A 25,841-nucleotide genomic window follows, 5' to 3' on the forward strand; every position below is an offset into this window, starting at 1 on the left:
CTACATTCCCATGGGTATATCTTTCCTTTTCTCCTTTGCTTTTAGCTTCTTTTCTTTCCTCAGCTATTTGTAAGGCCTCCTCAGAAAGCCATTTTGCATTTCTTTTTCTTGGGGATGGTCTTGATCACTGTCTCCTGTACAGTGTCACGAACATCTGTCCATAGTTCTTCAGACACTCTATCAGATCTAATCCCTTGAATCTATTTGTCACTTCCACTATATAATCATAAGGGATTTGATTTAGGTCATACCTGAATGGTCTAGTGGTTTTCCCTACTTTCTTCAATTTAAATCTGAATTTGGCAATAAGGAGTTCATGATCTGAGCCACAGTCAGCTCTGGGTCTTGTTTTGCTGACTGTATAGAGCCCTCCATCTTTGGCTGCAAAGAATATAATCAACCTGATATCATTATTGACCATCTGGTGATGTTCATGTGTAGTCTTCTCTTTTATTGTTGGAAGAGGGTGTGTGCTATGACCAGTGCTTATTCTTGGAAAAACTCTGTTAGTCTTTGGCCTGCTTCATTTTATACTCCAAGGCCAAATTTGCCTGTTACTCCAGATGTTTTTTTACTTCCTACTTTTGCAGTCCAGTCCCCTAAAGTGAAAAGGACATCTTTTTTGGGTGTTAGTTCTAGAAGGTCTTGTGGGTCGTCATAGAACTGTTCAATTTCAGCTTCTTCAGCATTACTGGTGGGGGCATAGACTTGGATTACTGTTATATCGAATGGTTTGCCTTGGAAGTAAACAGATCATTCTGTTTTTTTTTTCCCCTAAGTACTGCATTTTTGAGTCTTGTTGACTATGAGGGCTACTCCATTTCTTCTATGGGAATCTTGCCCACAGTAGTAGATGCAATGGTCATCTGAATTAAATATGCACATTCCAGTCCATTTTAGTTCACTGATTCCTAAAATGTTGATGTTCACTCTTGCCATCTCCTGGTTGACCACTTCCATTTTGCCTTGATTCATGGACCTAACATTCCAGGTTCCTATGCAATATTGCTGTTTACAGCATCGGACTTTACTTCCGTCACCAGTCACATCCACAACTAGGCTTTGTTTTTGCTTTGGCTCTGTCTCTTCATTCTTTCTGTAGTTATTTTTTCATTCTTCTCCAGTAGCCTATTGGGCAACTACCGACCTGGGGAGTTCATCTTTCAGTGTCATATCTTTTGCCTTTTCATACTGTTCATGGGGTTCTCAAAGCAAGAATACTGAAGTGGTTTGCCATTCCCTTCTCCAGAGAATGCATAAGGTTTATCCACCATCTTTGAGCTTTGTTCTCTCATTTATCCTTATTTCATTCGTTGCATGTCCTTATCCCCTGATTGTTTCATATTAGCCCCCAGACATGCTCAGGCATTCCTATTCTAGATAAATACAGGTTGGTGTTTGTCTCCTCTTTAAGTTCTCAGCCTGTTTATTCCTTTCACTATAATATTTCCAAAAACTTGAAACATTATCGTAGTAAGTATGACTATATGTGCTGTGCTGTGCTTAGTTGCTCAGTCGTGTCTGACTCTTTACAACCCCATGGACTATAGTCCCCCAGTGTCCTCTGTTCATGGAATTCTCTAGGCAGTTCTACAGTAGGTAATTATTTCCTTCTCCAGGGGATCTTCCCAACCCAGGGGTCAAATCTGGGTTTCCTACACTGCAGGCGGATTCTTTACTCTCTGAGTCATCAAATATGAATGTGCTTAGTTGCTCCCGACTCTTTGTGACCCCATGGACTGTAGCCCACCAGGCTCCTTTGTCCATGGGGATTCTCTAGGCAAGAATACTGGAGGAGGGTTGCCCTGCCCTCCTCCAGAGGATCTTCCCAACCGAGGGATTGAACCCAAGTCTCCCACACTGTAGGTGGATTCTTTATCATCTGAGCCACCAGGGAAGCCCTCAAATATGAATATATTATGGCTAAATAAGCTAATGAACATTCTGTTTACTATTTTTCGTAAGTTTAGGTTGTGCCATATGACTTTTAATACCACAATCCTGTCCTTCAGTCTCTGATTGCTAAGTTAAATAACATATTTTTGTACTCTGTCTTCATCTTACTGATTGTTAAGACCAATGAAACTGTTTTCTTCTTTCTTGTGTTTATCTAAGCTAGTTTAATACAAAAATAAACCAAGGTTGTGCTGTGCTGTGCTTAGTCACTCAGTCGTGTTCAACTCTTTGTGACCCCGTGGACTGTAGCCTGTCAGACTCCTGTCCATGGGGATTCTCCAGGCAAAGAATACTGGAGTGGATTGCCATGCCCTCCTCCAGGGGATCTTCCCAACCCAGGGATTGAACCCAGGTCTCCCACATTGCAGGCAGATTCTTTACCATCTGAACCACGAGGGAAGCCCAAACCAAGGATGCCCTACATTTATTTCAGTGTTTACAAATACTGGTCATTTGCCAGTAATGTTCTAGGTTCTATAGATTGCTCGCTGAAGAAGACAGAGACGTCCTTGCTCACCCAGGGTGAGGAGACAGATAATTCATACATAAATTGATATAATAAATAATAATATTATAATATTATTATAATGTTATAATAAATATAATATTATTATAAGAAGAGGACTACTGATTATAAAGTGGATTATCTTGTGTGTGTCTGTGTGTGAGTGCCCCTGGGTGGAACATCACACATATAAGCCATATTCATCACCCAGCTGTCAAAGTGAGCCCCTCCTTTGCTTCTACCCACTGCTGTGGAAATGCTTTCAGTTTTATTTCTCTTTCTCTCATTTTCCAGAAACAATAGTTTTTCTTCTTTTTTTTTAATTTAGCAATGTCTTGGCAAGGATAGAAAACTTTACCACATAAGGAAATATTGTCATGTACTATAGACTCTGTCTCAACTTCATTCTTGCAACAGAAGTTTAGTTTAGAAATAAACATTTCAGTACTGTTTTTATACCCTATGACCCTAGTTATAACCATAATGTTTAAAATAATAACACAGCCTATGAAATTTTGGTTCATACATTTTCCTCTACAAAGGCTTGATTTAGAATATTACCTGACACTTATCTTATGATACTGCAATATTTTATTACTTTGCATGCTGAAAGGAGCCTAAAATCTTCAGCAGTTCTGATAACTGAGAGCTAGAGCGGGTAAGGGTCTATGTTGTGAGAAATTCTCATTGAGATTAGAAGTGTGGTATGTGTAGGGGACAAGAATAAGTGATAAAATGGTTAGAAAAGCATACAAGAGTGTTTTCAGGGAGGAATAAAATCTCAGTAATAGGCCTTCAATTCTTACTGATTTGGGGAAACTTTTCTTATAGATTCCCTCTTAGTGCCCTCTCAGAAACCTCTGTAAACATCTGTTATGCCTTCAGTGACCATATTTCATGGTATCCTGGAACCAGCCTATACTGTCTCATGAGAAAATTGTTAAATGTTCAGGATTTTGTAAGACAGTTATTAAGCACAACCATTATGAAAAGTAAATTACATGGGAGCACATCTGCAAATATGAAGGGATAAGTAACTCCAGGGGTCCATCCTTCTACTGAAACAATAAATGAGGAAAAAACATCAGAATCTACTTTGTTGAAAATCTGGAAAACAATTAAAGGTTTATGTGTGCTAATCAAGAAAAAGGTCTACAAGCAATAAATGCTGGAGAGGGTGTGGAGAAAAGGGAATCCTCTTCCACTGTTGGTGGGAATGCAAACTAGTACAGCCACTATGGAGAACAGTGTGGAGATTCCTTATAAAACTAGAAATAGAACTCCCTTATGACCCAGAAATCCCACTGCTGGGCATACACACCGAGGAAACCAGAATTGAAAGAGACACGTGTACCTCAGTGTTCATCACAGCACTGTTTACAATAGCCAAGACATGGAAGCAACCTAGATGTCCATCAGCAGATGAATGGATAAGAAAGCTGTGGTACATATACACAATGGAGTATTACTCAGCCATTAAAAAGAATACATTTGAATCAGCTGTAATCAGGTGGATGAAACTGGAACCTATTATACAGAGTGAAGTAAGCCAGAAAGAAAAACACCAATACAGTATACTAACGCATATATATGGAATTTAGAAAGATGGTAATGATAACCCGGTATGCGAGACAGCAAAAGAGACACAGAAGTATAAAACAGTCTTTTGGACTCTGTGGGAGAGGGAGAGGGTGGGATGAGTTGGGAGAATGACATTGAAACATGTATAATATCATATAAGAAATGAATCGCCAGTCCAGGTTTGATGCAGTATATAGGAAGCTTGGGGCTGGTGTACTGGGATGACCCAGAGGGATGGTACAGGGAGGGAGGTGGGAGGGGGAATCAGGATGGGGAACATGTGTACACCCGTGGAGGATTCATATGATGTATGGCAAAACCAATACAATATTGTAAAGTAATTAGCCTCCAATTAAAATAAATAAATTTAAATTTAAAAAAATGGGAGGGGAGTGTTGTGGCATTTTTACTTGCCTTTGGGCCACCTTCCTCCCTTGCTTGAGAGAGTCATGAAGTTATAGGCCACGTTCCCATTCTGAGACCTTTGTCCCTGCTTTCAAAGGGAAAGGAGGAGACCCTGATCTCAAAGATTGTGTTTGTCTACTTGGAGCCCTCTGGGGATTATCTGAAAGACTGAAGGAAGGCAGTTGGTTTTTGTTTTGGGCAGCACACAGCTCCATCAGAATGCAGCCAAGTGGAGGGCATTCCTTGCAAACAAGAAAGGTAAATAGACAACCCCTCCTATCTGGGGGAAGACGTTAAGGTTGAGATAAACAATAGACATGCTGAAAACTTGGCAAGAAAGACTGAGAAGAGACATTTTGTGGGGAAGTGGAACAGTAAAAAGTTCCCTGTGTAGGATTTATACCTCTAATGATCTTTAGGTTCAAGAGAAGCAGAAACTAAAGGCTAAGGCAGAATTGTAAAGGCCCTGGTTAATTTTTGAAGGATTTAGACAAGGCAGAAGAAGCAGAAATCAAATTGCCAAGATCTGTTGGATCATGAAAAAGCAAGAGAATTCCAGAAAAATAGCCACTTCTGCTTCACTGACTACACTAAAGCCTTTGTGTGAATTGCAACAAACTATGGAAAACTCTTAAAGAGAGGGGAATACCAGATCATCTTACATGTCTCCTGAGAAACTTGTATGCAAGTCAAGAAGCAACAGTTAGAACTGGTCATGGGACAATGGACTGGTTCCAGATTGGGAAAGGAGTATGTCAAGGCTGTATATTGTCACCTTGCTTATTTAATGTATATGCAGAGTACATCATGCCACATGCCAGGCTGGATGAAGCACAAGTTGGAATCAAGATAGGCACAATAAAGGACATAAATGGTATGGACCTAACAAAAGCAGAAGATATTAAGAAGAGGTGTCAAGAATACACAGAAGAACTATGCAAAAAAGATCATCACGGCCCAGATAATCAACGATGGTGTGATCACTTACCTAGAGCCAGATAACCTGGAATGCGAAGTTAAGTGGGCCTTAGGAAGCATCACTATGAACAAAGTGGAGGTGATGGAATTCCAGTTGAGCTATTTGAAATCATAAAAGATGATGCTATGAAAGTGCTGCACTCAATATGCCAGCAAATTTGGAAAAGTCAGCAGTGGCCATAGGACTGGAAAAGGTCAGTTTTCATTCCAATCCCAAAGAAAGGTAATGTAAAAGAATGGATGTGAGAGTTGGACCATAAAGAAGGATGAACTCCCAAGAATTGATGCTTTTGAACTGTGGTGTTGGAGAAGACTCTTGAGAGTGCCTTGGACTGTAAGGAGATCCAACCAGTCCATCCTAAAGGAAATCAGGCCTGAACATTCATTAGAAGGACTGATACTGAAGCTGAAGCTCCAACACTTGGGCCACCTGATGCGAAGAGCCGACTCATTAGAAAAACCCTGATTCTGGGAAGGATTGAAGGCAGAAGGAGAAGGGGACAACAGAGGATGAGATGGTTGGATGGCATCACCAACTCAATGGACATGAGTTTGAGCAAGCTCTGGGAGATGGTGAAGGACAGGAAAGCCTGGCATCCTGCCGTCCATGGGGTCGCAAAGAGTTGGACATGACTGAGTGACTGAACAACAAAGCATTCAAGGCATGCTAAACACTGAGCCAGTATGCAAAGAGGTGTTTTTTTTTTTTCTTGCTGTTGTTGCTTTGGGTATGTTTTTTCTTGCTGTTGTTGCTTTGGGTATGTTTTTGTTTTTTCCAGGGAAAAAAAACTTAAAACAATGCATAAACTTACCATAAGATAAAGGACACATTCCTAAGAGCACATACCACTAATATTTTTAGAGAAAAAGGTAGAAAAGTGCTAGACATATAACCAAAACCCACAGGAACCAACCAAAACAAGCCCTGAGCACGAGAAAGTTTATTATTTCAAGAGTTATCTTATTATAAAATACAAAATGTTCAGCTTTCCACAAAAAATTTAAAAAACTTGCAAAGAAGAAAATATAACCCATTCATAGAAAAATTAATAGAAACTATGAGGAATCAAGTCATAGAAGTTACTCAGCAAGGCCTTTAATTCAAGTGGCTTAAATATGCTTAAAATAGTAAAGGAAATCATGCACAAAAATTGTATAACTCCAGGGGAATGATATTCCTGAAAGAGTGTACACCTCTAAAGAGATGCAGGTTATAAAAACGGACCAAACTAATTCTAGGTTAAAAATTACAATACCGGAAATGAATTCACTAAGAATTTCAACATCAGATTTGAGCAGTCAGAGTTGAAAATCAGAGAACTTGAAAAGAAGTCATTTAAAAATTATCCAGTCTGAGGAACATAAAGACAAGGGAATGAACAAAAATGAAGAGAGCCTATGAGATCTGTGAGACACCATCAACAATAGAACATCAAATAATGCAAGTTTCATAAGGAGAGAACAGAGAGAAAGGGATGTAAAAGAATTTTGAAGAAACTATGACCAACAAGTCATACTTTGATTAAATACATGAATCTACACATTCAAGAAGCTCAATGAACTTTAGGAAGGAAAAACACAAGAGATCCACACTGAGACATGTTCTAATAAAACTTTTAAAAGTCAGAGACAAAGGAGGAACCTTGAAGCAGCAGAAGAGAACTGAATGTCCTATTTAAGGGAGACTCATTAAGAAAAAGACTGGACATCTTAGCAGAAAACATGGAGGCCAGAAGGCAGTGCGATGACATATTTAAAGCACCTAAAGAAAGAAAAAGCCCATAACTCTATACCTGGCAAAACTATCATTCAAAAATAAAGGAGACGGTAAGACATTCCCAGATTAACAAGTGCTGAGGGAATTCATCACTAGTAGATGTGTCCTATTTGTTCAGTCGCTGAATTGTGTCCCAGTCTTTGTGACCCTGTGGACTGTGGCCTGTCAGGCTTCCGTGTCCTTCACTATTTCCTGGAGTTTGCTCAAATGCATGTTCATTGAGTTGGTGATGCTAGATGTGTCCTATAGGAAATGCTAAAAAGAGACCTTCAGGTGGAAATGGAAGGACACTAGACAGTAAACTTGAAGCCACAGGAAGAAATAACACGGGTAAAGGAATATATAAACCAGTATTAGTGTATTTTCCATTTGTGACTCCTTTTCCTTTCCCAGTTTGATCAAAAAGACAAATCATAAAATGGGAATGATAAGCCTATGTTAAATGGGCACACAAAGTAGAAAGATGTAATTTGTGACACAGTAACATAAAGGGGAGAGGGATGGAGAAATGTATGATCAGAATTTTTACATACCTATGGAAGTTAATATGATATTTCAAAATAGATATTTACATGTTTGTGAGGTTGATTGTAAGCTCCAGCACAACCAATGATATAATAACTTTTAAATATACAGAAAAATAAATTAGAAAGGAATCAAAATCATACACTACAAAAATGCCAAACACAAAAGAAGGCAGTTAATGGTGACATTGAGGAACAAACAAGATATGAAACATATGAAAGACAAAGCAAAATTGCAGAAGTAAATGTTTCATTATCAGTAATAAGTGCATTAAACTCTTCTATTAGAAGGTAAATATTCTCAAAATAGATTAAAAAGCAAAATGCTATACATGCTATCTAGAAAAGACACATTTTATATCCAAAACGAATAGGTCAAAAGTAAAAGAAAGGAAAAGGACATTCCAGGCAAATAGTTACTAAAAGAGAACTGAGATATCAGTGCTATGATCAGATAAAATAGACTCAGCTGAAAATTGTTACAAGCGGCAAGGAGGAACACTAAATATTGATTAAAATGTGAACCTATGAGGAAGATATAAACCTAGGAACCTAACAACAGAACTCTAAAACATAGGAAGCAAAAATTGAGAAGTGAAAGCAGAAATATACAGTTCTAAAATAATAGTTGGAGATTTCAATGCTGTACTTTCCATATGGATAAACAATTAGAAGATCAGTAGCAAATAGAGGAGTTGAACAATACTCTAAACCAGCTATATCTGACAGACATAAACAGACACTCTCTCCAACATCAGCTTAGTAGTGTTTCTGCTGAACAGGTTTTCTCAAGAGCTTTGTGGATCTTCTGTAAATGTCAGTGGGATTCACTCCTCTAGGCAAAAACCACATTTATAGATCTTTTCCAGACAAACCCTTCTAAGCCTTGCCCTCCTGATGAAATAGTAGGAAATAATACCCTTAAGCTTCCTAGAGGACTTCTAGTTTGGTTGATATCTGTAAGGCAAACCCTTATCCTCTTTTTTGGGGAGGGTGTGTTTAAAATAATTTTTATTTATTATTATTTTTAATTGGAGGATAATTGCTTTACAGTATTGTGTTGGTTTCTGCCATACATGAACATGAATCAGCCAAGTATACATATGTCTCCTCCCTCTTGAACCTCCCTCCAACTTACCATCCCACCCTTCTAGGTTGTCACAGAGCACTGGGTTGAGCTCCATGCATCATATAGCAAATTCCCACTGGCTATCTATTTTACATATGGTAATGTGTGTTTCCATGTTACTCTCTGAATGCATCTCAACCTTTCCTTCCCCTACTGTGTCCACAGATCTGTTCTCTGTGTCTGTGTTTCCATTCAGTTCAGTACAGTTGCTCAGATGTGTCCGACTCTGCAACCCCATGGACTGCAACACGCCAGGCCTCCCTGTCCATCACCAACTCCCGGAGCTTACTCAAACTCATGTCAATTGAGTTGGTGATGCCACCCAACCATCTCATCCTCTGTCGTCCCCTTCTCCTTCCACCTTCAATCTTTCCCAGCATCAAGGTCTTTCCCAATGAATCAGTTCTTCGCATCAGGTGGCCAAAGTATTGGAGTTTCAGCTTCAGCATCAGTCCTTCTAATGAATATTCAGGACTGATTTCCTTTAGGATGGACTGGCTGGATCTCCTTGCAGTCCAAGGGACTTTCAAGAGTCTTCTCTAACACCACAGCTCAAAACATCAAGTCTTCAGTGCTCAGCTTTCTTGATAATCCAACTCTCACATCTATACATGACTACTGGAAAAACCATAGCTATGACTAGATGGACCTTTGTTGTCAAAGTAATGTCTCTGCTTTTTAATATGCTGTCTAGGTTGGTCATGACTTTTCTTCCAAGGAATAAGCGTCTTTTTATTTCATGGCTGCAGTCACCATCTGCAGTGATTTTGGAGCCCCCCAAATAAAAGTCTGTCACTGTTTCCTCATATTTTCTATGAAGTGATAAGACCAGATGTTAGCTTTCTGAATGTTGAGTTTTAAACCAACTTTCTCACTCTCCTCAACTTTTTCACTTTCCTCAAGATGCTCTTTAGTTCTTCTTCACTTTCTGCCATAAGGGTGGTGTCATATGCATATCTGAGATTATGATATTTCTCCCAGCAGTCTTGATTCCAGCTTGTACTTCATCCAGCCTGGCATTTTTCATGATGTACTCTGCATATAAGTTAAATAAGCAGGGTGACAGTATACAGCCTTAATGTATTCCTTTGCCGATTTTGAACCAGTTTATTGTCAATGTCCGGTTCTAACTGTTGCTTCTTGACCTGCATACAGGTTTCTCAGGAGGCAGATCAGGTGGTCTGGTATTTCCATCTCTTTCAGAATTTTCCAGTTTGTTGTCATCCACACAGTCAAACGCTTTGGCATAGTCAATAAAGCAGAAGTAGATGTTTTTCTGGAACTCTCTTGCTGTTATTGATGATCCAACGGATGTTGGCAATTTGATCTCTGGTCCCTCTGCCTTTTCTAAAACCAGCTTGAACATCTGGAAGTTGACAGTTCATGTACTGTTGAAGCCTAGCTTGGAGAATTTTGAGCATTACTTTGGTAGCATGTGAGATGAGTGCAATTGTGTGGTAGTTTGGGCATTCTTTGGCACTACCTTTCTTTGGGATTGGAATGAAAACTGACCTTTTCCAGTCCTGTGGCCACTGCAGAGTTTTCCAAATTTGCTGGCCTATTGAATGCAGCACTTTCACAGCATCATCTTTTAGGATTGTTTCCATTGCTGCCCTGTAAATAGGTTCATCAATACTATCTTTCTAGATTCCATATATATATATGTGTTAATATACCATATTTGTTTTTATCTTTCTGACTTACTTCACTCTGTATAATAGGCTCTAAGTTCATCCACCTCATTAGAACTGACTCAAATGCATTCTTTTTTATGGCTGAGTAATATTCTGTTGTACATATATACCACAGCTTCTCTATCCATTTGTCTGTAAATTCCTCAGTCCAGTATTTGACGTATACTAAGAGCTCAATAAATGTAACACCTCCTATCTTTAGATTTTTCTAAAGTCTCTGATGGAACCACAGTCTCAGTGCCCAGAGGGATGTGGGACTCAATGAGGTAAATTCCACTGAAGGGGTGGAGGATCTAAAGGAGTTTGCCACCACCTAGCCAAAGGAGAATCAGATACTCTTACTTATAAGTGCATGCTTCACAGTTTAGGAAAATCTGGAGAAAGGAACTGTTAGTGGAGACTTGAAGACCTAAACCAGAGAACTTGGAAGGAATACGTATGCAGATTAGGTTTCAGGGAATTTTTCAGTGTATCAGGGTATAGTATAGAAAGGAATTAAGAGAGAAGCATAGCCCAGGGAGTGTATGCCATCCAAACAAGTAAGATGGCTATTATATGGAGATACATATAACCTTCAAGATATCCTTTTAGTTGACCAAAGGGACTTGGAGTTTAGGTGGTTTAGGATTATAACTGAGCTATTCTGTACATGGAATTCATTTGGTGCCTATACCTATTCCAGGTGGTAGATGCAAATTTTAAGAGATGGTATTCAGTTAAGATTGGCCTGTGAACTAAAGTAACCTGAAAAGTGGCAAGTGTAACAGGGAAAACATCATGAAAAGAGACAAAGGCTGTTTGAATGGGATGAATAAATTCCAAGGACTAGAGCATCTTATGGGACCAAGAATTGAAATGTACGAAAAAGAGAAGCTCCCCAAGGTAGAAGCAGGTTCCAATTTCTAGGAGACCATGAAAACTGAAAGTAGAATGTCAGACCCACCACTCCAGGGAGAATAAATATAGGATTTAACGGTAATATGTCAAGTCCAATAAAGATTGGGAAGCTTACATACATAGGAGAATGAAAGGAAAGATCAAGACTGAAGGGTCTAAATTAAGGCCAAGGTTTGTTTTTTGTTTGTTTGTTTTTTTGTTTGAGTTTTACTTTAACTAGAAACTACATACCATAACTACAGTCAGGAATGCCGATCCTGTAGGTTTTCTTTCAGAAGTGACTTCCCATCTCCTGAAGCTTCTGCCATGAGATAATAGGAAATATTAGGAAATAGCAATTTGGAAATTTCCAATTTCCAATTAGGAGATAATAGGAAATAGCCATATGGAAATTGCTGCTACGTGGAAAATAACTTTCAACATTTTGGTATAGACTGAAAGTTAATAGAGATGCTGTTTGTCTTTTCTGCTAATGTTTTAGCAATTCTCTTATTTTCTTGTTGTCTCAAAATGGGGAGATGCTTTCCTTTAGGAGATGTGGGAGATTGTAACCCGAAGAAGGCCTCTTCAGCATTTGAAATCTTTGACCTCCATATAGATTCAGTTCAGTTCAGTTCAGTTCAGTCACTCAGTTGTGTCTGACTCTTTGTGACCCCATGAATTGCAGCACACCAGGCCTCCCTGTCCATCACTAACTCCAGGAGTTTGTAACCAGGATATGGAAACAACCTAAATGTCCATCAACAGAGCAATGGATAAAGAGGATGTGGTACATATATACAATGGAATATTGCTCAGTCATAAAAAGGAATGAAATTGGGTCATTTGTAGAGATGTGGATGGACCTAGAGACTTTTATACAGAGTGAATTAAGTCAAAAAAAGAAAATCAAATATCATATATTAATGTATATATGTGGAATTTGAAAGAATTGCCATAGATGACTTATTTATAAAGCAGAAATAGTGACACAGATGTAGAGAACAAATACATAGATAGGTATCAAGGGGGAAAGGAGGATGGGATGAATGGGAAGTTGGGACTGGCATATACATACTATGTATAAAATAGGTAACAAATGAGAGCCTACTGTATAGCTCAGGAAACTGTACTCAGTGCTCTGTGGTAACCTAAATGGGAAGGAAATCCAAAGAAGAGAGGATATATGTATTTGTATAGCTGACTCACTTTCCTGTACAGTAGCAACTAATACAATATTGTGAAGCAACTATACTTCAATAAAAACTTTAAAAATTCCAATTAGCTCAATACAGGATAAGGTGGTATAGGTGAGGATACTGTGTGTGTGTGTGTGTGTGTGTGTGTGTGTGTGTGTGGTGGTAATGAGAGTGAAAATATACCAAGGTGGTAAAAATTTATTTTTGAATGTGAAGATAAGAATGAAAGTTAGTAATGACATAAAAGGGTGATTCCTTTCTCTCTCTGTGTGTGCATGCTCAGTCAGGTCCAACATTTGTGACTACATGGAATGTAGTCCCCCAGGCTTCTCTGTCCATCAGCCTAACTAATGAAATAATAAAATGAAATAAAGAAATCTCAATTGGTATCACAAAAGTAGACAAGAAAAAAATTCAAAGGAAGAAATTACAGGTACATACAAATAAGTGACAGGAATAAGTCAAGTTTTTCATCCTTATGTATATGCCAGTAGAACTCTGTTTAAACACACATCAAGACATATCCACCAGAATGTTCATAGCACCACTATTAATAAAAGTAAAAAATTGGAAAGAATCCTGATGTCCTTTCACAGTCACATGGTAAATAAAAGGTGACATATTCATACAATAATAAAAACAATATCATGGTGAACACAACAATATGGGTAAAATCTCACAATTTTAAATTTTGAAACAAGCCAAATACAAAAGCATACAAATAATATGATTCCATATACAGAAAGATAAATACCTGCCAAAATGAATTTATAATATCACAAGTCTGAGTACTGACTAGTGCAAAGTGTTACAAAGTAGAGAGATTAATGATAAGTAGCTAAGAGTATGAGAGATTGTTCTGGAATATGGGCAGTGTTCTAATACTCCATCTGGGCATGCTTATGTGGTCAATTTGTGATACTTCATTAAACTGTAGATACTGGTAGACTCTAATCTCATGGCATGATCTTCTCTATGGTTTGAGAAGTCATTGGTCAGTATAGGAAGGATCAAAGAGACCAGGAGCAAAGACCAAAGCAGTCTTTGTTCCATCCCAGGAGGACTGTAAAGTTAGTCTGTGTTGTTCCTAATCAGGGTAAAGTCACAGGCACATGTTTTATGGTTATTGGGCTCAAATCTTTCATAGTCACATAAAAAGAAAGCTGATAATCTCAGACCTTATATGGAAAACCCCCTGAGAATCTGTTTGTTAATTTCCTGAGCTAAAAAGCCTGAACATGGTCCGTCTGAGACAGATTTGAGGGTACAGTTGGACAGAACTAGAGAAAGACTTATAGTTCTTTAGGGTAAAAGTCAGGCCAATGGGAAATGGTGATTTTCAGAGACTATCAGGTAAATTTAGGGTTATTATTAAATGACTTGTCCCCTGTAAAAAAGGAGAGCCTAATCTTTGTTTAATTTCCTGTTGTCTAAGAAAAACCCAGATAAAGTTGTGTGGACATCTATGTGACAGAAAAATAACATCAGGTAACTTGTATTCAGAGATCTTCTCTGACATCCCCTAACTCAATGTTTCTTTTTGACTCTTTTGTCCTAAGTAAATTGCACATGTATATGTGGTTTGGTTATGTATGTAAAAAAGAAAGAGATCATTGCATTGTCTCAATTTAAGACTTACACACAGCCACCAAGAACAAGATGGTATTAATGAAGACAGATATAAGTCCATGGAAATGGAAGAGTACAGAGGATCTAGAAATACACTCATACATATATGCTACACCGATGTGCAAAGAGGAGTGGAAAATCTATTCAACAAGTGGTGCTGGGACAATTGGATATCCATGTGGAAAAAAGCTGATCATTGACCCTGCTTTATACCACACCCAAAATACCTCATCACACCACACCCAAAATAACTCAAAATAGACCAAAACTTAAATGTAAAAATTAACCTATTAAACTTCTGGATGAAAGAAGAGTGAAAAATATTAATATTCATGGCCTTGCAGTGGGCAAATCTTTCTTCAGTTCAGTTCAGTCACTCAGTTGTGTCTGACTCTTTGCAACCCAATGAATCGCAGCATGCCAGGCCTCCCTGTTCATCACCAACTCCCAGAGTTCACTCAAACTCACGTCCATCGAGTTGGTGATGCCATCCAGCCATCTCATCCTCTGTCGTCCCCTTTTCCTCCTGCCCCCAACCCCTCCCAGCATCAGAGTCTTTTCCAATGAGTCAGCTCTTTGCATGAGGTGGCTAAAGTATTGGAGTTTCAGCTTTAGCACCATTCCTTCCAAAGAACACCCAGGGTTGATCTCCTTCAGAATGGACTGGTTGGATCTCCTTGCAGTCCAAGGGACTCTCAAGAGTCTTCTCCAACACCACAGTTCAAAAGCATCAATTCTTCGGTGCTCAGCTTTCTTCACAGTCCAACTCTCATATCCATTCATGACCACAGGAAAAACCATAGCCTTGACTAGACGGACCTTTGTTGGCAAAGTAATGTCTCTGCTTTTCAATATGCTATCATGAGCCATAAAAAAACTGATCAATTAGACAATCAAAATGAAAAATTTGCCTCTCTGAAAATTACATTAGGACAATTAAAGTTCGAACTAAAGAATGGAAGAAAATATTTTCAATGAATATATCTGACCAAAAACTGATATCCAAATTATATAAAGACTCTTACAGTTCAATAATATGTAAGAGAATGTAGTAAGAACAGGGCAAAGTGTTTGAATAGCTGATTTCATAAAAGAAGATATTGAGTGGTCAGTAAGTGCATGAAAAGATGGTCAACGTCATTAGTCATTAGGGAAATTCAAATTAAAACTGCAATGAGAAAACAGAACAAACTCATTAGAAAGACTAAAATTAAGAAGACTGACAATATCAAGTGTCAGAGAGGATGTAGAGCCCCTAGACCATGGCTCACTATTGGTAGTAACCATTTCAGAAACTTGTTAGGCATTTGTGAAACATGCACACACCATATGACACAGACATTTCACTTCTAGATATCTATCCAAGAGAATTAAAAATTTTTGTCCACACAATGATTCATGTATAGATGTTCATAGTAGATTTTTGCATAATAGCTAAAGACTGGAAATACTAAAAATATCCATAAATATATAGATACTGGGTTGGCCAAAACGTTCTTTTGGGTTTTTGTGTAACATCCCCTGAATGAAATTTCTGGCCAATCCAATAGTTAAACAAAATATGCTATACAATGAAATACTGCTTAATAATAGAAATGGATAACTACTCATACAAGCAACAACATGGTTGAATTTAAAATTTATTATGCTGTGTGAAAGAAGGCATTAATGAAGGAATACTTATTATATTATTCCATTTATATAAAATTCAAACTAATTTATAGTAACCCAAAGCACATCTGGTTGCCTGGGACTGGAGCAGAGAGAGGAATAGACTGCAGAGGGGCACTGTAAATTTTTGGGGATCATGAAAATATTTTATGTCTTGATCATGGGAATGGTTTCAAGGGTTTAGTGGTTTCAGCTTGTCAAAATTCATCAATATGTGTACCTTAAATGGATGCATTTTTTTGTGCATAGGTTATTTCTCAATAAAATTGACATAAAAATAAGAAAATAATTTTAAACTAGGATAGAGTAAGTCACATGATTCCATCTTCTGTGGGACCTTTCAAATGCAAAAACATAGGGCCCATTTATGCAAGAGTGTATGCTTACACTTAGACATGACTTCCTTGAGACCATTTTATTCCCATATTCTAATTTGCTTTTAGCCTAGTGAGGCTTCTGGAAGCATTCTAAAACCACATAGCAAGAGAAGATCTTTTCCCTTTCCTTAGTTTTTGCATTTTTGTCTTCATGTACCTAGTGATTAGTAGCAAATACCTTAGGTACAGTTGAAACATGAGGCATTGTCTTGAGGACAGAAAGAAACTGAACTTGGACCTGAACCAGGAGCAGCCAAATGTTTAGAGGATGTTTTTGGATAACTGAGGAGACTGAAGAAAAAAAGTTGAATCCCTGGGGGCCCAAGGGAATGTGAAACCAGCATGGGAACAGCTTAGGACAGAGTTGTACTTCTTACCAGCAGGTGAGACCCTTGAGGTGGAATATAAGTGCATCCCAGCTTGCACCCAGTAACTTGTTTAAACCTCTCTCTGCCTTTTGTTTTCTCAATGCATCCATTCTATTGCTATCTTCCCAGTGTCTCAGGGCCCCAAAAAGTCTAGTTTGATTCTTCTTCATTCTCTTCACTTCCTACAATCAAACGACTCATCTTCATAATTTTACATATAATTTACACTTACTGGTCTAGTCCTAAGTGCCAGTCACTTTGGGGCTAGAGAAATAAATTCGAAAAAGGCTGAGTAGGTCCTTTGAACCGATAGTCCAGAAGCATTGAGAGGGGTCTATGAATGCAGGAAAGATTACATCTCTCTCACATTTGGTGACGTCTCTTTCCATTTCTACAGAGTGTAAAAGCTATGTGGTCAGACCTTCCTCATCTTTAAAGATTGTCACCTTCAAATTAAGAGTCTTTTATCCATTCTTGTGTTCTTCCCTCTGGTCCCTAAGGAAGAGGCATCCCTAACCTCTTTCCAGGGAGAAGGCAATGGCACCCCACTCCAGTACTGTTGCCTGGAAAATCCCATGGATGGAGGAGCCTAGTAGGCTGCAGTCCATGGGGTCGCTAAGAGTTGGACACGACTGAGTGACTTCACTTTCACTTTCCACTTTCATGCATTGGAGAAGGAAATGGCAACCCACTCCAGTGTTCTTGCCAGGAGAATCCCATGGATGGAGAAGCCTGGTAGGCTGCAGTCCATGGGGTGGCACAGAGTCGGACACGACTGAAGTGACTTAGCAGCAGCAGCAGCAACCTCTTTGCAATACTAACTCTGTTCTCTAAATCCTGCTGCTACTCACCTCCCGTTGGGCTTTTTTTTTTTTTTTTTTTTATCTTTATCTTGGGTCTAAAATATCTTGAGTATTTTACTTTGTGGTTGCTTCACTTTGGATAAGAAAACACACATCTTCCCATTTTATATAGAGTGGATCTTGCCTCCTCCGTAAGCTTTTCTTTATATTTCTTTTATTGCCAGATTTCTCAAAAAGGAATTTCAAATTTAGCACTTCTGGCTCAGTAAATGTTTGTTGATGAAATAAATTGCTGAATGCATCCTATCCACTTATTATTATTTAGTTTCACTTCTGCCCTCACCTTTTTCTAGAAAAAGTTCTCTAGAAGCCTGATATTCACATTCTAATTATCCAGTCCAGGGAGGCTTTCCAGCTTTCTGTCCTGTTAAATCTGGGAGCTTCTCTTTCTTGACCAGCTCTCCTCCCTTGTACCCATCATGATACTGTGCCTTTGAGTGAATGAGATCATACAAGTACTGCTGATTGGAAGTTTGGTAAAGATTTTTTAAACATCAGCATTTACTTCACACATATTTATTGAGGGCTTGCAGCATGCTGGGAAATGCTTTAGGTACTGTGTGTTGACCAATGAATAAAGCAGGTTAGCTCCCCGCCTCTAGTGTTTACCTCTACTGAGGGAGGCAGACCATAAGCTTCAAAATATTTGAAGGAAAATAATTTCAGGTTAAGTGTTAGCAAAGAAGCAATCAGACGATTGGATGGAGAGTAACCTGAGACTGCTTTTGATCATGTAGTTAGAGAATATGTGTTCAAGGACTCTGCTGCTAATCGTGAGCTGCTTTAGGCTCTTTATGCAGTGCCTAGCCTTTTCCAGTTTCTATCAAATATCATGATCCACCAGTGACACCACTGGGTATTTATCTAAAGGAAAAGAAAATACTAATTTGAAAAGATCCTCCCCTTCCCTGACCATGTTCATTCCAGCATTATTTATAATAACCAAAGTTGAAAGCAACATAAATGTCCATTGATGGATGGATGGATAAAGAAAGTGTGGTACATTTCTAATGGAATATTATTCAGCAAAAAAAAGAAAAAAAAAAAAGAAGAAGAAGAAATCCTGCCATTTGTGACAACAAGGTTTGACCTTGAGGGCATTATGTTAAGTAAAATGTCAGATAAAGATAAATACCATATGATCTCACTTACATATGGAATCTAAAACAAAACATAACATAACCAAAAACGAGCTAAATGATACAGAGAACAGATGGGTGGTTGCCAGAGGGTGGGGGAGAAGGACGGAAAATGGGTGAAGGAGGTACAAAGGCTGAAATTTCCAGTTACAAAAGGAATGTGTCCTGGGAATGTTATGTGCAGCATGATGACTATAGTTGATAATACACAATTGTGATTTGAAAGTTGCTAAGAAGACCTTAGCATTTTTCATCATAAGGAAAATAAAGTATAACTGTGTGGTGATGGTTGTTTACTAGGCTTGCTGTGGGTTATCATTTGGCAATATATACACATATGGAATCATGTCACACAGTTTAACTAATATTATATGTGAATTATATTCAATAAAAAAGAAAAAAGTAACAAAATGTTAGCTTGCCTCTTAAACTCTACCTCCTACTGTAGATTTTACTATTTCTGTAGGTCCTCTTTGGACTTGGATTTATGGTGTTGGATGGCTTATCCAGTTAAAAACTTATTTTGAATTCCTAACTCTGGCCTTTTGCGGGTATTATTCCATTTTGATGGGCAAATGGTGATGTGGGCACCTTTTATTTCTTGGAAGCCATTTTTTCCTATTTTTTCACCTAAACTATGTCCCTCTTAGTAACCTACTAAGTGCTGGGCATTAGTTTGCGCTATTTGACTGCTCTGTATAATAAGCTCTCGAATCTGTATCTCTGTCCTTGTATGGCCCACCTTTCACAGTGCATCCTAAAACTCATAGGTAAGTCATTAACTTGTTTACAAAACTCTAAAAATCCTTATTGGTTTATGATACTTGGCCCTAGCATTCAATCCCCCTCATAATCTGGCAACAATCAACCCAGTCCCCCCTTTTTTTCTTTGAAGTGAAGTAAAGTGAAGTCGCTCAGTTGTGTCTGACTCTTTGTGACCCCATGGACTGTAGCCTACCAGGCTCCTCTGTCCATGGGATTATCCAGGCAAGAGTACTGGAGTGGGTTGCCATTTCCTTCTCCAGATCTTCCCGACCCAGGGACTGAAAACAGGCTCCAGCATTGTAGGCAGACACTTTACCATCTGAGCCTTCTGTTATGATATTACTTCTCTCTTATGGTTTGGTTTCCTGGTGGCAAGGCAGGTGGCATCTTAGCTCCCCCACTGGGGATCAAACCTCAAAAAGCAAAGTCTTAACCACTGGACTGCCAGGGAAGTCCCAACCCAATTCTTTTTACAACCACTCTCTTTCCTTTTCTGAACTTCTAGTTCAGTTTCTTCCCTTAAAAGCTGTACTCTGTCATCTTTCCTCAATCTCATAGTTTTTTTAACCCTGTATGTTGAGGTGGAGCAGAATATGCCATCTCCAAATCTGCCACTTTGACATGTGGATTGTTCTGAGCAGAAGGCAATTAAGACCCAGGAGACTCAGGAAAAGCTTTTTTACCTCTCCTTGAACTGCCTAAAAGAATTATATAGAGGGCCTGTATCAGAAAGTCTTGGAGAAGGAAATGGCAACCCATTTCAGTATTCTTGCCTGGAGAACTCCATGGACAGAGGAGCCTGGTGGGCTACAGTCTGTGGGGTAGCAAAGAGTTGGAGTGACTGAGTGACTAACACTGTACCAGAAAGAGCTATTACCAGACACAGCTTTTTTATCAGAAAGACATATCTCCATGGCATCACAAACATTTGCTTACCAATCATTTGCTCTTCCCATCTTCTTAATTGTCTCCCTCCTCTTTGAAGCCCCGATCCCTACTGCCTTCTCCTTAGCTTGAGATGGTATATATGCCTCAGTTGCCAGACCATCTTTGAGTCTTGGTGGGGATTCTGTAAGTATGTAATTAAACTTAACTTTGTCCTGTTAATCTGTTTGATATCAATTCAAATATTAGATCAGCAAAATATTATATTAGATGAGCATTTCCCAGGACACTATACTCCTAACCCAATTCTCCTTATTTGTGAAGCCTTCCTTTATTCTTCCAGGTCCAGTTAGTTCCCCTCTTCTCTGTATTTACCATAGCACCTCTTACTTACATGAGTCATAATAAACTTTTCATGAGTCCTTTGCTCTTGGAAAGCAGTGATGGTTAAAAGAACTCCATGCAACCTTTTGTGCTCTGAGAATTAAATTACTGCAAAGAGCCACCTTTTTGCATATGACTTAGGTAAGACTCGTTGGTGTGTTCCCCTATTACTTATAAGGAGGCCAGACACAGACCCCCTTTTTAAAAATAAACTGCTTTTCTCTCTCTCTTTCTTTATTGCTATACAGTAGATCTTTCTTGGTACTTATTTTAAATATACCATCAGACAAAGACCCTTTAAATTCCATTCTTTGCCTCATGAAGCTTTCACTGAGCTGTTTGTCCCCTTGATCAGTTGGAGTGTTTGAAACTAAACATTAATTAAACTTCTCTTCTTTTTAGCCCCCTTCATGTTGACCCATCCTCTTTCTGATCCAGCCTACAAACCCTCCTTAATGATCCCTCCTAAGAATAAAAATATTTCCTTTTATACACACCCTCTACTCTGTGTTCTTTCTAGCCTGTTGACCCTTCCCTACAAAAGAAAATTCCTTTCTGCCTGTCCTTTGAGATGCTTGCAGTTCTGTTTGAATTGTTTTCTCTATTACAATAGTCTCTTTCCCTTTATTTCAATAATCCTTTCAAATGAAGTCTCTTTTTATGTCAGTGTAGATTTATTTTTATTTGACGATAGAAGTCACCAAATTCTTTGTCTCTTTTGATAATGTACTCCCTTTCCCTCAGATTTGGAGCTGTTTATTGGAACAATGAGAATGTTAGATTCATATTTGTGTTCTCATCATGCCTTAATCTGCCTTGATCTCTGACTGCCCCTATTCCCGTTTCCATCAATTTCTGTTTTTATTTTAGTCTCTGAGTATGTTGTTGTATCTCTCTGTCTACCCATTACTCTCCTTTTCCTTCACTTACCTGTCTCCTGGAGGCCAAGCTCCTGTCTTCAGTTTGCTCCAGAGAGATGAGTGAGAAAGCAGAGCAGGTTCCTTTCCTGAGTCTGGCAGTTTGCTTATTGAAATCTCCAGCCTAGACCTCAGCTCCTTCTGTGGTAAAAGGGCAAGCAGGAAGTGAAAAACTGGTTTCACTTTTGTGTTTTTTCCCCATCTTTTAAAAGATCAGCTGATTTTAAGGAATCCTACTCATTTATTTATTTATTCTTTCATTCATTTGTTTATAATTGTGATTTATATTTATTTATATAATTGTGATTAGATAATTGTGATTTGTAATTGTGTTTACACTGTGATTCCTGGGTGTTAACGTTATTGCAAATGGAAGAGTAATGTGTGTGTGCATGTTTCTTTATGGTGGCCTGGGGTGAGCACCAGATAAAGAACATGGGAGAAGCAGGATAGGGAAAGAATTGCAGAAAAGAGACAAGGGCACGTTAGAATGTCTTCCTCAGGGAACTTGCTTTAACTGCTTTACTGTTCTCGCTGTGTGATTGATTCGAAAATTAACAAAGTTTCAAAAGTGTATTAGCTGATGTGGATGATTCAACACTAACATGAGCTAAATTCTTAAAAGCATACTGTGTTTTTATAGTGAGAAAGAGAATTTTACTGTTCTCTAATTTTGTATTAGAGCTTTTGTAGTAGTTTAGTTGCTAAGTCGTGTCCGACTTTTGCAACCCCATGGACTGTAGCCTGCCAGTCTCCTCTGTCCATGGGATTCTCTAGGACAGAATACTGGAGTGGGTTGCCATTTCCTTCTCCAGGGCATCTTCCCAACCAAGGAACTGAACCCAGGTCTCCTGCATTGCAGATGGATTCTTTGACTGAGCTACAAGGGAAGCAGAGCTTTTGAGTAATGTTAAAAATCTGTTTTCCCTTACACATCTCATGTAAAGCATTTTGTTTCATTAATTATTATCTTACCCCATGATTTAATTCATTATAATTTTGCTTGTAAACAGTACTGCCTGCTCTGTTGTTCCTCTGTTTCAAGCTGTGTATGTCTGCACATGTCTTCTTGGAGGAGAACCTCATGCTCAGTTTTCCCAGGACCTCTAGAAATGCTACCCACGTCATCTCATATTTCCCCTTTCCACTCCCAGTGCACCTGCCCGTCCCCCCTACACGGGCCTGTACTGAGCTGTCTGTGCTGCTCTCAGAGCACTGACTCCACCTGCGATGCTCCCGTCACAGTGTGCTGCTCTGTAACTGCTGCTTGTCTCCCTCATTTCTCCCATCCCCAGACCTCAAACATCCCACCTCCCTTTGTTCCTCCCAGTTGTGGGGGATTTGTCTTATTCAGCTTTGTATCCCATGCATAGTGCATGAACCATAGAGATGAGCAGAATGTCATGATTGAATAAGAAAATGATTGGTCTGTCTGAGCCTGTTTCTTCAGTTTTATGTGAGAATATTAACAGCTATTTCAGTGAGTGACGTGAGACATGAGGAAGTTATAAGAAGGGCTTGAATGGTACCCTTCCAATAAGACTTCCCTTTTCCTGCTTTTAGAATGGGAATGGAAGTGTTTTCTAGTAGGCCAGAGTTTAAATGTCAGGCATTAGTTTGAGTCCAGGATCCAGCAGTTCCTAGCTATATTTGCTTATGTGTGTGGAGAGGGTGACCTAAGTAATGAGGAGCAGTTGAGGAGTGGAATGAATTTGTTTCAGTAATACCATCCACTCGCAGAATATTAATGAGGATAAAATGAGGTAGGTTAATCTCACCCAGTGCTTGGCCTGAAGTAGACGTTCACGTATGAATTCTTTTCCCCAGCACACAATTTGTTGATGATCAAATCTGTCAGAACAAGAACTATCAAGGGACGTGTGTTTAGCGGCGGGGTTCCCTCCACTGCTCAATCTGCACCTCTGAGTGTTTCTGTGCACGTGCGTGTCCTTGCGTCCTTGTGCTGGGCTTTGTGTCAGTGCCGGTGTCTTCTCTATTGCTATGCTTTGGTCTAGAGATCATAGAGTCTGATGCACCTCAGATTCTCTCACAGAGTGAGTAAACTTTCTGTACATGGTAAGATTTCAGTAAATGTATAAATTAGTGGACTAAAAGCAATCCCTTAGAATAAAATCGGATTTGAAACCAAGTTTATTTCACCACACATTTACCTCCCATTACTCCATGTCAACGCCCAATACAGGAAACAGACTTTCGCTTTCTTTTTCACTTTTCTCTCAATTCCAGGAAATGTTTGTTTTTAACATGAACTTTGGTTCAATGACTAGTGAGTGTTTTTTGAAAGATGTTTTCTCTGGGCTTTTTTGTTTCTTTTTTTATTGCCAGATTTTAACTTAAGTTCTCTTTGAAAAATTATAGCCTTATTTTGAATAAACTGAGGAAAAAGGAAATCACCCAGTCCTCCACAGTGATACTAGAGAGAGCCGAGCACCCAGGGCTGGAACTAGGGTGAGGCAAGAGAAGAGTTTAGGGTGTAAGGGAAATTTTTGTAAATTTTGTAGTCTGGGTGCCTCACTTGCTTCACCCTAATTTCAGCCTTCTTTTAGCTTCAACTAAAAATCCTGGCATGAACCAATCCATGTCTAACCCCTTGATTACAGAGAAAAGGGCAGCTGAGATCACTGGGTCTCTCTTGTCTGACATTTCCCCCTGATTCTTTCCTTCTAACTGGCTCTTTGACTAAGAGAATATGTCTGTTAAGGGACTCTGTTGGCCTCTTCTGAAATCAGGTGGGTGATACTTGACAACAAAAAAAGGGGTGGTGGTATTTTTCTTTTTCCCCTTTTATTTCTTTTGGCTAGTCAGATAATTAAAATGACATAAGACATTCACAGTACAAAACTAAATTTAATACATATGTTTGGAGAATTAACATAGGCATGAGAAATTTGAAAGATAGTAAGGCAAGGTGAGGTACATTTATAAATCATATTGGACTAAGGAGAAAGAGGTAGGAGTCTGGGACTTCAAAGGGAAGTAAAGTAATTCACAGGAAAACATAGAGATTTAATGTTTGTTAAACAAATGTTCACTGGTCAATCTAGAGAGAATAGGACACAGAGAGGACTTTGATCAAACTGGCCTTGCTAAGTTCCTCCGTGTTTAGCACACCTAGTTCATAGTATACTATAGTTATGTATAGTGTTGCATAGTTATCTTTAGTGGTATCTCCCTCCTGGAACAGGCTCTATATTCTGTTCTCTTAGGCAGTTAGGTAGAAGTTCAAAGTTTCTTTCTGAGTCTTTTGGAACTTCCTTACCTTCAGGTTGAAATAATCTACACACCCAAGTGGCACATGTTGGGTCACCTACACTGTATCCCATCAAAAGAGAGGAAGAAGAGGAGGATAAAAAGCAGACAACCTAGGTGTTTTAGAAAAAAAACAACAACAGTTTTCCTTTGTTTCAACACCACATGTGTGTGGGGCTTTCCCCACAACAAGCAATTCTGCAGCACTAGCTGGTGTCCTACATTTAACTTGATTCTGACACTATGTATCTTTCTGAATGTACTGTCAGGTCCCACAGGTTAAGGGCTCAGTCCCAGAAGACTGCCACTGGCTTCACATGTCAAATTCAGGCAGTAGATCTTCAGATTACCCTCAACTTCTGTATGACTTGGCTATAAATCAGAAGTTCCCGAAAGCTGCCTCTTCAGGTTTGATGTACTTGCTAGAGCAACTTCTAAAACTCACGGAAGACTTATGTTTACTAGTTGAGTAAAGAATGTGATAAAGGATACAGATGAACATACAGATAAAGAGATACATAGGTTGAGGTCTGGTGGGTTCTGTCCCAGTGGAGTAGGGGGTCCATCCCTCTCTTGGTATATGTGGATATGTTCACAAAACTGAAAGCCCTTCAAACCTCATGCTATTGGGATTTTATGTAGGCTTTCTCACATAGGATTAATCTATTTTTAAGTTAATTTCCAGCCCCTCTCTGGAAAATGGGAAGTGGAGGCCTGAAAATATGAAACTTCTAATCATGGCTTTGTCTTTCTGGTGACTATCTCCCATCCAGGGGCACAACTACAGTTGCCTCATTAGAACAAAAGTTCTACCATTCTTATTACTTAGGAATTTATAAGCATTTCAAGAACATGTTTTATGAACTGGGACAAAGATTACTTATATACTTCTCGTTATAAATAAATAACAATATTACAGAGGGAAAGACACAGAGGCATCAGATCCTGC

The 25,841-nt window shown here is 38.9% G+C and overlaps 1 protein-coding gene across 1 annotated transcript in view; it reads right to left on the reverse strand.

The window, feature by feature from the left end:
• LOC113905622 (interferon-induced very large GTPase 1-like) overlaps positions 1 to 21,768 on the reverse strand; it is a 42,155-nt gene extending 20,387 nt beyond the window's left edge. The window contains exons 1-2 of the mRNA XM_027563159.1: positions 21,636 to 21,768; positions 11,678 to 11,747 (exon numbers count right to left, since the gene is read on the reverse strand). The gene's annotated coding sequence lies outside the window, so the exon portion shown is untranslated. The remainder of the gene's footprint in view (positions 1 to 11,677; positions 11,748 to 21,635) is intronic.
• Positions 21,769 to 25,841: the final 4,073 nt, after the last annotated feature.

The sequence above is a fragment of the Bos indicus x Bos taurus genome, chromosome 15, assembly GCF_003369695.1.
Source record: "Bos indicus x Bos taurus breed Angus x Brahman F1 hybrid chromosome 15, Bos_hybrid_MaternalHap_v2.0, whole genome shotgun sequence".
Taxonomy (NCBI): Eukaryota; Metazoa; Chordata; class Mammalia; order Artiodactyla; family Bovidae; genus Bos; species Bos indicus x Bos taurus.